The sequence below is a fragment of the Microplitis mediator genome, chromosome 5 (assembly GCF_029852145.1).
Source record: "Microplitis mediator isolate UGA2020A chromosome 5, iyMicMedi2.1, whole genome shotgun sequence".
NCBI lineage: Eukaryota > Metazoa > Arthropoda > Insecta > Hymenoptera > Braconidae > Microplitis > Microplitis mediator.
The window spans coordinates 24725678-24741777 of NC_079973.1; the positions used below are offsets into that span (position 1 = coordinate 24725678).

The 16100-nt window shown below is 32.8% G+C and overlaps 1 protein-coding gene across 1 annotated transcript in view; it reads left to right on the forward strand.

The window, feature by feature from the left end:
* Window positions 1-7272: 7272 nt before the first annotated feature.
* LOC130667435 (LIM/homeobox protein Lhx3-like) overlaps window positions 7273-16100 on the forward strand; it is a 167597-nt gene continuing 158769 nt past the window's right edge. Inside the window, exon 1 of the mRNA XM_057469006.1 lies at window positions 7273-7498. The gene's annotated coding sequence lies outside the window, so the exon portion shown is untranslated. The remainder of the gene's footprint in view (window positions 7499-16100) is intronic.

The window sequence follows — 16100 nt, forward strand, 5'->3', positions numbered from 1 at the left end:
AATGGCGGCCATCCCAGAATCGCCTTGGGCGGCTATTGTCTCGGTTTATGCTCTCCCTACTCGGCATATTCCGCTTTTAAGACTGTATCGTCGTCATGAATACATACACAACATACATATTATTACGATCATTATTATTATTATATTATACTACCTGGATCCTTCTAATGTCCCGGACATTCGGACATATTGTCGTAACGTATTGTTACAAAAAAGAAAAAAACGTTACATATTCTACATAAATATATAAAACTCACAGTTTTATATTAAAAAATTCATTTTTTATACATATATATTTTTTGGTAATTTAATTATGGTTTTTTTAATAGACGTATTAAAGTTCCTCAGATGATAAAAAAATTATTAGAAAGCCCGAGTTTTGAAACTTATTTTTAAATTCTCTGAGCATTTAGATATAGGGGAGAGGGGGGCAGAGTGGGCCCCTTAAGGAAAATAATTGTAATATCATTAATTTTTTTTACGCGTTTACTTCTTTTTAAACCTTGATACATTTTCACTTCATTATGCTGCGTCCATTAAAATTGAAAAATCGAAAATTAGGGGCAAAGTAGGCCCTCCAAAAAATTTCGGATTTGATGTTTTTCTGTCTATTTTAGCCCTCATTATATAAGAAATTTCAATAAGCTTATTATCCTTCCAAATTTATTGGCGTATAGAAAATTTTGAGGGGCCCACTTTGCCCCCTCCTCCCCTATTATAGTATTTTAAGAAAAAAATTTATAATCTTTCTAAATGAGAATATCCATTATTTCACATTAGCAGATTTAAATGTTTTTTTTTTTTTTTCTATAAGAATAAAATTTTATAATGCACGCAGAATATTTTAACTTTGTACATAAGTAGATTATAAATTAACAAAAAACATATATGTACATACGGATTTTCGTATTATCTTCCCAAGTACAATACAAGTGGGTAAAATAGTAAAATTTTCGTGTACTTGAAAATGCACACGGTGAGATTTGTATATATAGATATAGATATACCTTTCGTCGAAAATATGAGAGAGCGAAACAAGTGCAGTGAGGATGAGTATATGGAGACGATGAGTGGTGGTATAGAAGTAAAAAGGGGGAGAATGAGTAGCATAGTATAGAAAAGAGGACATTAAGCGCTCATGAAAGTCCCTCGGTTTATCCCATGTAAACTAAGCCGGCAGTGTGCGCGCGGTCTCGTCGCTTTTCTTTCCACGAAAAGAAGAACAATAGGCAGATTTTATCCCGTGAGCAAGTACATACTGGCGGTACCGCGAATGCGAGTTAGAGAGTCCGTCGACCACTTCCTCTCATTCCTTTCTTCGTTTTTCTCTTCCTCCTACTTTTCCTCCCGCTCTTGTTTCATTTCAAGTGGAAATAAGCTTTCCACTTGAAACAAAATACACCATTGGAATTAACTTCTTAGTCTGACGGTTATTACCATGACTTTTATTTAAAACAAAAATAATTAACTGTAAAACGAAATTTAGCATACAATAATAAAATTTATAAAAAATATATATTTTTATATATTTATTGGGATTGTATTGGGAAATATTTGGACGTTTACCCGCGTTCATCAAACATGTTGATCCGTACTAATTCAAGTCTAGTGTGTATTATTAACAAATTCACGAGATTTTCAGATCCATACGCGAGTATATATTGCGCGCTTTTAATCTCTCAATGGTCCTCGACGAAAGCTCTCATCGTTGTTCTTCACTCTTCAGTTTCGTTTCGATATTTATGTACCTATATATACAAACGAACGTATGGTTGTATAAATAGTTGAATATTTTCAGGATATTTTGCTACATTAATCCTTCTCGAGTTCTATAGCTCACTAATCGTTTAGTAATATGTCAGTGCTCGTATATTTTTTTCTCTATATATTTATTATTATCGTTATTTTGCATTTTTAAATCCTTGTAATTCTTGTCCATACTTTTTTATCTTTTTTCGTCCTCTCTATCTATTTATTTTCGTTTTTTAAATATGTCCAAGAGGATACGAAATATTTTTAGGACATCCACGAGTGGCCAAAGTGTATATTTATTTTTTTTTTCGGTTTTATTTATTTTTTGGCTCTTTTATTTTTACGGAGAAACGACGACGAGTCGAATGTGACGCTGGTTGAGTTTAATATCGAGACAAAAAGCAACCGGGGGATAAATAGTAGTATTTTCTCAACGGCAGCTAAGTTGGAAAATGGGTGAATAAAAATATATAAGGGATGTAGACAATGTCATACACATAATGTTGGAAACTCTGATTATAGAAGAGTGCATTTGAGGGTGTACACATGACCTCAGATTAGCATACCACAAGGAGAGACTGTTCAGGTTTCTCTTATCCTTAGAATGTATAAATAAAAAATTTTTCCAATTCTTTTTTTTTTTTTATGCTCTCTTTGCACTTATTGTAGACTCATAGTCGTGGGTTCTGCATCCATTGTGTGATTGACGTTTTACAGTTGATGATTTTTTTATTCTGAAAGTTTGTCAGTTTGTAAAACAAGGGACATATTGTTGACATATGCGCGCGTTACACTCGATGTATCACGGACAGTAAATAATACCGTATACGCATGTCCTTTAAATGACGATTGGGTTTTAACACAAAACGGATGGAGAAAAAAGATGGTTTTATTGTGGCCTGAGGCCCAGCGAATAAGGGCTTGACCTCAAGATAATGATAGTGTTTGAGCGCCTGGCGCCTCACACCGTTAAGCTAATGATAGATCTCGTCGTCCCAGTACCATGTTCTTGCTATAAATCATTTGTTTTCTTCCGATACATACTCTTTATACATAATGCAATTATTCATGTTCATATTTTTTTGTTTTATTTTATTTATGCTCGAGTTAATATACTAGCGAAATATAATTATATAATTATAGAGTAACCATGGTGGTAATAATAAATATTTTTTTAATTGGTTATGACTTTTTCTCAGTGTTAAATATTCATTTAGTTTCTCAATGATGTACCTGAAGATCAAAACGTTTTTCGCATAAGGAAAATAAATTGGAAAGTAAAAAATCTACTGGATGGTGAGATTTTTGAAATGTTTCGTACATAGATGTCAGTCAAAAATTTTAGGCCACCCCCAGCTTCCGGAGTTATACCCCTTAAGCAGTCAAATTACCTAAATTTTTTAAATTTTCGTTGCATGAAAAACCTTTTGATCTTCCAGTACATCCTCAATGAAGAAAAATATTTTTTCTACACGGAGAAAAATGGGCTAAGAAATCTACGAATTTTTATTCTGACGAAACTTGAAACAGGAAGTTAAGTTGCCAAAAAATTATTATGCTAAACTACAAAACATATTGGGGTAGAGGTACCGTTTTTGGCCACTTTAGGGCCAGTTTTGGACACTTAAAAAACTTAAATAAAATAATTTGTAAAAGATGCAGTGACAATATTAATTATAAGAATGTGTTCAAAGATACTTCGATCCCACTATTAAAATGGGAATTTTATTTTATACTTTTTCATTAATTAAAATAAAGTATTAAATGTCCAAAAATGGAACAGTGGCCACAAATGGTATTTCTACCCTATACTCTTAAAAACTGATAAATTGTAATGAATATTATTTGTCTCAATAAGGAATTATAGTAGAAAATTCTAAATTTTTAGGGGCTCAGAATAATAATTATAGTGCAGCATAATAATTTTTTGACCACTCAACTTCTTGTTTCAAGTTTGGTTGACAACATCATAAAAATTCGTACATTTTTTGTCTTCATTTTTCTCCGTGTACTTAAAAGTTGTGCCCTTACCTAAATTCGCATTAAAACTTTAAAAAAAATATTTTTACGGTATACATTTCTATTAAAATTATTTTATGTTGATAGTTTGTCGTTTATTAATTTATCATTATTAAAAAAAGTAGGTGAGTCATTCTCTAATGGAAAAAGTGAATGCGAAGTATAGTTGAAAGACAAATTTTATTAGATTATTCTTATGTAAATCTTGATCCTCATGAGTTCTCTTTCATTTCAAATGGCTTTTATTGTATTAAAAAAAGGGTTGAGGCTTTCTCTTTATTCTTTCATACACTTTTATCCCATCAACTGCACATACCCACTGAGTATGCAGACGAATATATTTACTTAGGGTAATTATTTTACTTTAAAAAATCTCCCAAGTTCTACTTTCCGCGGTCTGCATATTAAATTACCGACCGAAAAAAAATTAAATTACGTTAAATTAATGAATTTAATAATAACAATAATGATAATAATAGCAATGAAAATTATTTTCATAAAAAAAAAAAGCTTTATAATTACAAATTATTAATGGCAATAAATCGTGTGCTAAAGAGAATACAAAAGGCATCGCGAATCGTTTTAAAATACAGATAAAGAAGCGATTTCGTTTGAAGCACCGTTCGCGTGTCTCTAGTCATTCATTTCGTGTTTCAGTCAGATTATTGTGTCGCCAGTGCTCGGTAAACACACGACTTACAGAGGCTTTATTTATTTTATTGATTCTAAAACCCAAAGGGTCTTGAATTTCGCGTCATAACCCTCTACTTGCCTCTATACATACATATATATTATTAAAAATTTATATGTGTTCAAGTTATCTTGAATCTGTTTTACCTGAATGTGTCACTCATGTACAGTTCGATGACCACACACTCAACAAACACCGGGAAAAAAAGATCTCAATCTTATCGAATTTCTAATTCTCATTTCACCTCATGTATTTTATTATACCAACTTTAATCATACTTTATTCAATACCTTAATCAGATAGTGCCCGACCATTAATGACCGTTATCACTTGGAAATATAATATCAAACTCATATATACTATAACCTCGGCCGACTAAATTAAGCTTATAAATAAAAATAATTAAAATGCTAGTTTTTAAAATTGTTGATTAATCTAGAGTTACCGGGAGTAATAAAAAAATAATATAAATAATTGAATGGGTTAGTCGAGCTCAAACGGGCTAAAGTCATTGGTAGTGGACCTTACATGAGCCGTCGGAAGCCTTTTGGACATCAAAGCGTTCCACAAGGCTTCCTGGGTAATTAATTTTCTCCCCTCATTCACCTTGGCACGAAACTCCGTGGAAACGTTATTTCTTTACCTCCCCACGAACTAACGTCTTCCCTTTTGTGCGCTGCTACTGCTACTACTACTGCTACTGCTTAGCTTAGCTTTTAACTTTTGCGATTGTCCTTGTGGTAGTGGCGGTACCTGTGACAGTGCTAGTGCTCGTATACTTATAATAGTCTATACAATAGCAAACGGGCCCATAAGTAAAGCTAGGAACTTAACTTTTGTATACTGCTTTTGTATACTTAACATCTTTCCTGCATGCCTCGGACGACCGCGGAACATGCGAGAAGAAAAATTACTTGTCACTAAAGCGTTATTTTATCGTTGATGTAAACATTGCCGCATGCTTAACCTTCGTCCCTTGTGTGAGCGAATACCTCTGTGACTGACGAGCAAATTATTTGATACATTTATCAAACATACTTTTCATAATGATTAATTACTATTTTTTCCAAGCCCATACTTAATTTTTTTCCTCGAACTTTATTTACTCTGTAGGTTACATTTATAATTAAAACATGTTACTTGTTTTATATTAAAATTTTTTTGCGCGGAGATTAGATCTGCAGGCTGATTGGGAATGAAATTACTACTTGAAGTAGATAATGCCGTTAATATTACGCCGCGTAAGTAGTTACGGCGCATTGACAAAAGACTAAGTACATTTTGATGGAGATACTGGCTGGTGGTTCTCTGCTGATAATTATCTCTCGTGATAATGATTAAGACTTCTTCGGCAGGTGTGTGTATGCATTAATAGCCAGTTAAGGCGGGAATAGTGTGTGAGAACAGGTGAATGTGGAATCCAATCGTGAATGACTTCTTAACATCAATGTTACACGCTCCTCCTTCGCTGAGCTTGCGGGGGAGTGGCTTTATCGTGCGCCTGCGTTCGTTTGCTCCGCCTCGTCACATCTGGAACTTTCCCGCGCTTATGTTGTGCTGCGCTTAAAAAAAAAACTCGGAAATCTCTTTTTGAAAAGTTATAGGCGGAGAAAATTTAATAGAAAAATTTTGGATACTGTTGGAATTTGGGTTGAGTAAATAAAGGATTTTTGTGATGAGGTGATTTGAATTTTTGTGCGAGTGTGGCTGGTAGATGGCGTTGGGGTAATCGTTTATGGGACACTAGCTGTTTAGAGAAGGAAGAATGATTACAAAAATTCTTTAGCTATAGGCGGTTCAAGTACTTGTAATGCAGATGATCATCTATCGTACCTCTACTTCTTACAGTCATGGTATCCTAGTATTTTTTTTAAGTCGACATTTCGATGTTCTGTACATGATTAAATTTGAAATTTAAAAATCGTTTTTTTACGGATTATATTTAATCCATTGATTGAGTTGATAAAAAAAAATATGTGGTTAAAGTGAATTTCCTTTTTATTTACACAGAAGTTAAGTAAATTTTTTAAGTCGGGAAAATTGATTTTTCATTGATTTTTATTCACGGAATTTTTTGTTTTTAAAATTATTCCATAATAGGACGAAAAATTTTTTTGTAAACCAAAAAATTACATTTTTAGTTCTGGAAATTTTAAGAATTTAATTTTTTGTCAAAAAGAAATTATGATGTGACGACTAAATAAATTTGGATAAAATGTATGCGTATAAATATTTTGATTTGGAAAACAAACATTACGAGGTCCGCAAGCTCGGCATCATCCCCAGACGCGAATCTAGTGATGGTGCAGCCACCCTCGAGCGGCGATGTTCAACGGGCAATCACCCCCTTGCATTCGCGAAGCGCACGCTCGTGTTCGCAGCTTTCAGTCGTCCGCGAACGAGCGTCGCGAGTGTCACGTAACTTTTGGTCCTTCATATCGTCACTGTCCTTGACGACGACCGCGGCATTTATACTCCTGCGATTTCCACGCTCACGTCATTATTATTTTCCTCGCTGCCGATATTTATTTATGATCGAACTTCAGTAAATCTGTTGTCCGAAACGAGAACAAATTTCGAAATTTTAATTTTATTGATATTTTGTGTTGATATTTTTTTGTGTAGATAAATTGAATTATTCAAATTTTAGATGAATTAATATAAAAAACAAATTTACATACATTGTGTCGATGATTAATTACTCGTCGAGTAAATATTGAATAAATTTAAAAAATTCATTTGTCATTTTTTAGTTCCATATTTATATACTGTTTTGATGTAAAAATATGATATAAATTTTTTCCTCGAGATATTGAATTTTAAATTGAGTCGAAAAAATAAAAATAGAAAAAAAAAAAAATTCTTGCTCGTGCTATTGTCACTCTCGCGTGTACACGATCAAACAGAGTTCGTGCGGTTACCACGTGGTAGACGAGGGATCAACAAAGAAGGGGAAGATCAAGTTACAACCACTGATAGGCTAGAAATCATCTGGCCTTTTCAACGCCAGTTTACTATTATTTTACACCAAATCTTGTAAGTAATAGTTACTATATATATATGCATACAATCTTAAAAACATCAATTTTTTCATCCAAATAATCGGAAATGATATTTACGGACAATGGCAGATAAATATTCCTCTCAAATATAAAATTATAAATGATGAATTATTTATATAAAATTGTATAAATTTACATTGAGTATCAGGGGGAATATGTGTATATTTATTGAATGTAACAACGTTGGTGTAGGCAAGTTTGAGAAGTTTAAACGAGTCAATGGACAATTTGCCTATTAACCAATGCAGCTTCTGCTGGTAATGAAAGCCATTGTTCAAGTTATCTTGTCGACGATACCAACAACCTGGTTCTCTAGTTTGTATTGAGTTTATTAGTATGTGCATTCATATATGTTGCATTGTATACAATTTCTCTTCATTTACATCAATAATATTGTGGTCAAGTTGTGTTCATTGCAGCACAGTTTCTCTTAAATTGTCAAAATATTTTTTATTAAATTTTGTTGACCGAAATTTGGCTGCAGAAAAAAATCATTTTTTTTTTCCTGCAATAAGAATATTTTTTGTAGCCATTTAATTGAAAGGGAATTTTTTTTACTAGTAGAGAATTAAATTCAAAGTGAATTTTTATCGGTAAAAAAAAATGAAATCATATAATGGAGAGCTTAATAAGTGTATAAAAATGATTATTTGATTATAATAAAAAATGATTAAATATTAGTGATAATATTTTTAGCAAAGGATAAATTTGCGAGTTTAAAGCGAATTTAAACTTTCTCTTTTTTGTCTCTTTTGAACCGAGTGTTTAACTGAACTCTCTCTTTCTCTTCCACGTCCAAGGTTGTTATATAGTGAGTCGGCAGTGTGTCCCGGACCGGCCACCTCTTGCGAATACCGTTTTTGTATTTTTTATTTTAACGCGGCTTGATAGGTTCATGGTCGTATGTGTGCTGAACGCCACGGGCGAATTTGCGAGGCGCGAAAAGGATCCTGGCATGATTAGGAAAGTAGCAAGAGCCAAGAGGTAGCACAGGACTAAACTCGAAGGAGAAGAAGGAGAGAGGACGTGGGCAAGATAGAGATGAGCGAGAGCTCAATAGCTATGTGAGATAGACAAAGAGAAAGCGATATTGCGAATTCGAGATTTCAGACTCTGGCTCAAGGACATTTGCCCGGACTCTATATACCCAATCTTTTATATGTTTTAACCTACCAACTATACGCAAACGAATGCTTTGCCATTTTTAAATACTAACTTTTTTAAAAATAATAATAATAAAAATTTAATTTCGCGGGAAAGTTTTTTTTTCCTTTTTGTTTTTTTAATTAAAATTAATATTAAATTTCAAGTGATGAATATTTTCTCATTATTACCCATCTATCTAACTTATATTACATCGTCATAAAAGCAGTAAATAATTTTCAAAAGTAATAAAATACTTTTTGACAAAAATTACAATTTAAACTTTCATATTGCGTTATACATAAATTAATTTTCATATAACAATATTACTTGTACTAAAAGTCGCGCATACATTAATATCAATTTTTTTATTTTTTTAATAACGGCAGAGATGTGATGAAAAATTCTCTATTGATCGGGAAAATGAGTACCCATTTGAATCTATTGAACACCAGATTAGATAAATAAAAAAATGCAAGGAAAAAATAAGTAGTCGATGTGACAGACAGCACGCATGTGAACACCCATTTAGCAGAGGTATAAACGCGGGCACTGTACGGTGTTGGGCCTAGTGGGTTAACCGTGTGCTCTCCCAGTCGATCAATATCACCCCGACATTCCCGTTCCATGAGCCCGCGTGTTCGCGGTAGGCACCCCATTGCTATGCCACCCCAAAAACCACTTTATATTTTAGTGGCAATGTTCTACAACCCTTCGTAAGACACTTTCGAATCTCCGAGACGCCAAGTCTCGTTCTAACTTTTTTGTAATTTCAATTTTTCCGATTTAACAGATGTTTTTTTTTTTTATTTTTTTTTCATCACTTTTATTATTTTTTCCCATCACTAAATTTCATTTTATACTGACCTCCATTTCGATATTAAATTTTTAATTTCATACTTAATAATTTTATTTTTATTGTTTACTTAATAAAATTTGATATTTATTGATCGGATGATAAAGTTGTATTAACCAGTCACGATGATAAATTGCCAAGTTTTTATTGTTGCTATAAAATTAAAATTTAAATGGATTTTTAAAAATTTATATCAGTTACTTTAATGTACATTTCATTAAATTATCTAATGTCGTTTATCAGTTTGATAAAAATATAGTCAGAGTAAATCTGTATGCGCTTTCAATTCAAATGCGTTATAAAAAGGCATTGAATTAAGATCTTGTATTAGAAAAAAATTTACGAGTTTGATTAACGTATATGCAGTGTAGTATTACAGCAAGTGGCGGTAAATTTAACCGACTTGTGTGTGAAATTGTCGCTCCAGACCGACGTAAAGTAAAACCAAAGTACAGAAACTGTGTGAGGTACTAAAAAACGAGTTAATAAAAATAAAAAATGAAATTGTCCTCTTACATCGAATGAGATTGAACATTTTTCGAGGTTTAATTTATTGTATTACGTGACTATCGTTGTGAAATTACGTTTCAAAGAGAAATTAATCTGCTGATGCGTGTTTACAAAGTTTGTTTTATGAAACAAACACAATGAAGTTCGTGCTTGTCGACAATGTTTGTCGGCGGAAGGAATAATATAAAAGTCTATCTTACTTATTCGTACGTTTTTCGTTTTCATGACCACTCTCCTTCTCCTCTCCCCGTTTTATTTTTCTGCTCACCTCCTCCACACCAGTTTGTTCCTCTCTTCCCGAGTATACCTCGCGTGTCCATATTATCCTTTTCTATTTCTCCTTAAACCCTCGCGCCCCTATCCTCTCACCTTGTACACAGAGTTTGATTGAATTTTTTCCTCAGCAAGAAATGTTTCCACTAAATGAATCTGTCGAAATATTGCATTCCAAGAATAAGCGATTTTCTTTTTTTAGTTTTTATTAAAAAACTGCCTCCGGCTTTGGGGCTTCCACCTCCTCCCATATTCTTGGCATCCTGTTCCGAGCGGTTGTATTCAGGAACATTTATTCGACCCCACATATATATAAATATATGTATATAGTATATAATATACATGCGTGTACGATTCATCCCCTAGGCCAGTCACACCGTCAACATCATCACTACCACGGCATTATATATGTAATATATATACATATATAGTGTTTTAGTATCCCTGTATAGTTGTGATGAAGTATTTCAGAACTTGAGTTAAAAAGTTTCACACTTATGCCGCTTGATGTTTTATGAAAAAAGTTAAAATAACATCTTATGAAAATACATTTTACTTCCATAATACATGAGCTTTTTCTCTTTGCTGAATAATTTGTGTGAATTATTTTTTTTATATAACACTACTGGTAATACATTTATTTTAAATAATTTATGACTTCATAATAGAAAAAAAAATGGGTTATTAAATCATACTAACACTCAGAAAATTAAATTATAGGAATTATCATCTAGTGATGGTAAAATTTTAACTATCAATCCGATAGAAGTGAATATCATCTAGATGATTGTATAAATCATCTAGATTGTAATGTTTACCATATGGATGATAATTGTTACGATCATGCATGTTAACTAGAGTTAATTACTGTTCTTATTCTGAATAGTTATATTTATAATTTCTGATGGTAACAGTTACCATAAAAAATTATAATAGTTACACTATAAAAAATCGGGAGTGAATCCGGATTCAATTTAAATCCGAATTCACTCCGGTTTCTCTAGAATTCAGAGAAATCCTAGAGAAGAAACACTAGCACACAAAAGTTATGTACCTGAAGATCGGAACGTTTTTCAGTCAACGAAAATGAAAATAATTCACGAAATTTGTGTCTAAAGGCGAATTTAGTGGTAGTTAGAGGTGGCCTGCCATTTTCGGGTGACGTGCGAAACATTTCCGAAATCTAGATCCATTAGATTTTTTACTTTTCATTTCTTTTTTCTTATTTTCGTTCCACGAAAAACGTTCCGATCTTCAGGTACATCAAAAGTTAAAGAAAAACATTTCTCTAGAATTTCTCTAGGATTCAGAGAAGTCTCTAGGAAAAACGCTAGCACATAAAAGTTATAGAAGAACATTTCTCTACACTCAGAAAATTAAATGATAGGAATTATCATCTGGTGATGGTAAAATTTTTACTATCAATCCGATATTAGTGAATATTATCTAGATGATTGAATAAATCATCTAGTTCGTAATAATATTAATTACAATCTCTGATAGTAACTGTTACCATCCTGATGGTAATTTTTACCATCCTGAAAATAACCGTTATCATCCTAATATTATTATCTCTATTAAAAAAAATTATAACACTAACTATCGTGGCATTTGAAAACTTTCGTATCATTCTAGATGATTGGAATTAAAAATTTAGGATAATAAACACAATTACTTAATTTTCTGAGTGTACTAATATATCATCTTATTTGTCAATAATTAAATTTTAGCTGAACGAAATGTTTGCAAATTTTTTTACTTTAAATCCATAAACGTATGATGAGTAGATGAGGTTTTTTTTACTGCGTATACTTTATATTTCATATTTCATTTTATTAATATCATACCCCGTTGTAATGGTCAAATTTAATATAGCTTGAATTTTAATAAACGTACGTGGCTGGTTTTGTGGACATGTAAATAAAAGTAAAAAAACAACGGTCTGTGTGCCGTTGAAAATTCACAACGCAAAATATTGTCGATATATTAAATGACTGCCCGGAAATTAATAATATTACTATAAATAGCAGCCTCTTTATCACACTCAAATGTTATACATCAATCTATATATTTATAAATATAATATATATACGTTTATCTCATTTGGCCGTTTTAATATATACCATTTTAAAAATTTCCCCGCCCCCATTGCCTCATTTTCTGTCCTTTTAATATATTTCCCAACTACTCATCATTCAAACGAATGAATTTGTAATTAAAAAATTAATTAAAATGGCATATGTGAAAGGTTACATTTTGAATTATATCTACAGAGATAAAAAAAAATTTATTCGTTAGTTAAATAACAGTATGAGATATTTTATTTATATTTAAATAAAATAAATAACAAATTTTTATTACGAGTTTAATTAAAAAACAAATTTAATTAAAAATCCCTGTTACATATATATATAAAAAAAATAATAATTTATACATATATTGGTTCAATATCCGTTAGAAAAGTTTTATTAAACGTTAATGATGGTATATAAAGAAAAATGTTACTTTGATTGCAAGCTGCAAGTATATAGTGGTGAAGAAATCTTCCTCTTTGCCACTCTCTGGGATGTCCCGTATCAGAAATTAGGTAGCTACCGGATGTTCTACTACTACCATTACTGTTACAAGAATAACAACAACAACTAATACTAATACTACTCCAGCAACAACCACCGACCGTCTCTCTCATTTAACAGAGTTGCAATAAGAGCCGAGTAGCCATCGGGTTTTCAACCTTCTTGCTTATTCTCTCTTTATCAATCTCCCGCATTTTCTCTTAGAGTCGTCTCTGTTGTGCGCGCGCGACTATCCTCATCCAACAGTGAGCTAAATTGCACCGAAAGAGAGACAGAGAGAGAGAGAAAACGGGGGTGAGCTGGTAGGTCGGATTCAATTATCCGATATTAAACTGCCTCTAACCACGTCCGTGTCGAGCCCTTTGGCTGTGTTGGTTCAAATGGTTGTTGCTACTAGCCAACCCCAGCTAGGATATTAGATTGAATGGACTCCGGCGTGTTGCACTTGCTGTTAAACGATTGAAATAAGCCTACACAATGTGCTTGTAATGAACTCTTATCTTATCTACTTCCGTCTTTATTCCTTCTTTGTTTTTATTAAAAATATTTACTGGGTAACAACTATTATCACACTTGGTTCAAACGATGTTTTATGTGCAACAGTTACGTTTCAAAGGCAATTGTCAGAAAATTAAGGTTAGCTATCCGAGTATTTCGTGGCGCCATCAATGACAGCGTGGATGTAACTAAATTACGTTATTATGTACTGAGACAAACGATTTGTATATTGGATCAAGATATTAAACTCGTTAGGATGAGCTTAAATACCGCGGGTTTCGCGGCATGATGATAATTAAATTGCTCCGCGGTGCAAGCAGTGACTAAACAGTCATTATAACGACTAGAGGTCATAATTGCGAGACTGGTAACAAACGGGGCGATGAGGTCCGGATAATCGCTGCGAGAATACAGCTCTCGGATATACTAGGACTTGATTATATGTATATATATATGTACACCTTCTCTCTGTTAATTTACTATTATAATTGATTTGCATATAGATTGAATCCGTTCAAGCTACAGCGCGTTGATGTTATGTACGACTTTGGTGAAATCACAGTGCAACTCCCCAAGTCTTTTGTCCTTCTGTAAATTATCTTTGTAATGTATACATATATTTAATACGTAAAACAATCTATATATTTATGTAAAAGCGTAGTTCAATGACTACGACGACAACTACTACCAGTATTACTACTGTGATTATACGACAACGACGCATCAACTAATTGGACTGGTGTATGCAGGATAATTAAACGTTACTCGTTTTACTAATCAGCAAATCGAGAGTGCGCTTCCTTTCACCGATCACAACTTGGAGACATCGTTTATCGGCTCGTTAAACTTGCTCTCGCGAGACTAAAGCTTTTTAATTGTCAGTCTAACTCTCGTCTCGTTTGTTATTTCCCTTTGGGCTGGTAGTTGTCTTTGTATCCTCACCATACCATAGACGTAGAACCCGACGTAGTCGTCGGTGAGTAGTAAGAGAACGCGTGTCTGTTTAGATGGAAAGTTTAGCGTATAGTGTTTTCGCTATCGTTGCCGTCGACGTCACACAGCTGACGAAATGCTATAGAAAGAGTCACTCTACTCGAGGTATATTTTAAGTCACGATAGTCGCAGTGATAGTGATGCTGCTTCTGCTTCTTCTGTGGCAATACTTCATCGCAGAAGTCAAGCCGTTTACCTGGTACTGGAACGTGCGAATGTCGTGATTGATTTCTCGATAGTGGGTAATGAGGTAAGGTATGCCTCGTTGCATTTGAATTCAAACATTTATCACTTTCCACTTCTTTATCGTCATCTCGAGAATTGACACACTCACACACTCACTGATCGGTACCAATACTTCGATACAGTCGATCGATATATCGCGGATTTACTTGGCCTCCATATAATCCATCAATAATTTATTATTAATATTTACCGGTTTAATTTATTTTTTAATTGGAATATCAATTTCTTAAGCCGTTCTGAGAACATATTTAATACGTTACTTTATCTGAAATTTATCATCGTTACTCTTGATTATACTAATTGGCGAAAAACATTACTCAGCTTAATTATCATCCTGAATTTAGTTATCGTTCGCTGTGTCACCTATATATCAAACTTTATTCTCTGAAACTATAAGTATAAATTATAATTTATTTTATTTTAAATCCTGACACTTGAATGCCATTTATTATCCTAAATAAAAGTATTTAGAGAATGGTGATTTAGAAATCGTTAACAAGTCTGCTATTGCTATATTTCTCTCACGATCGTGTTGTATATTCAAGACGATTAGGATCACGTTTGTGAGGTTACAATCGTGGTACGAAGTTGGTGCTGGAGTTTCGTAGCATCCAACTCTGCACTTTACAAGTGCCGACGTGAAAGTTCATTAGAGCCAGCGTGTGATGGACACGTGCATTAATCAAGATTTTAATTATCCGTGATGTTGCTTTATCTCAGCTCGGTGAGAAAATTGAAATGCCGAAAAAATATGAGAAATATTAATTTATTTTATTTAAATTAAATATAGATATATATCTATATAGTTAATTACAAGTACTGCACAGAATATTTATAGCTTATATTTGTGCATACTTTTAGTAAAAGTCTTTGTTTTTTTTTTTTTTATCATTATTATTATTTTTTTTTCTTTATTATTGGTGAATACTAGCGTTTGCATTCGTGCGAGATTGAGCTAGACTCGGCGCCGGCTCTAATTAGAGTTCTTCTTGTGGCTCGAAGATTAAAAGCCGGGCCTAAGTGCCGGCACGATGATGTGCCTCACGTCCATTTCGTTCTTGTTTTAATAGCAATCGCTCGTTATTTACGTAATGCTGCTAGTCATATATATTCAAGCACAAAAATAAAAATACATCAAACTTTTATTGAACGGGAGTGAGGAAAATTTGAAAAATTTGAAAAATACGTCGAAATTTATAAATTAATAATAATAATTATTAATATTAGGGGCGGGAGTGGCAAAAGGGGGTACTTAAAGAAATACCAAGTTTTTGAGGACTCAAATACGCTAAATCTTTTTTTTTTCAATGATATTCAAAGTAAATAGAAGAAATTTTCAGTTACCGTTGAAAAAAAAAAATTTTCATTTTTGCGGGCAAAGTGGGGTACCCCCTAAAAAAGGTAAAAAAAAAAAATTTTTGGATTTTAAACGAATTTGATCAATTTGAATTTTTTTGTAAGTAATTAACATGAAGAAAAAT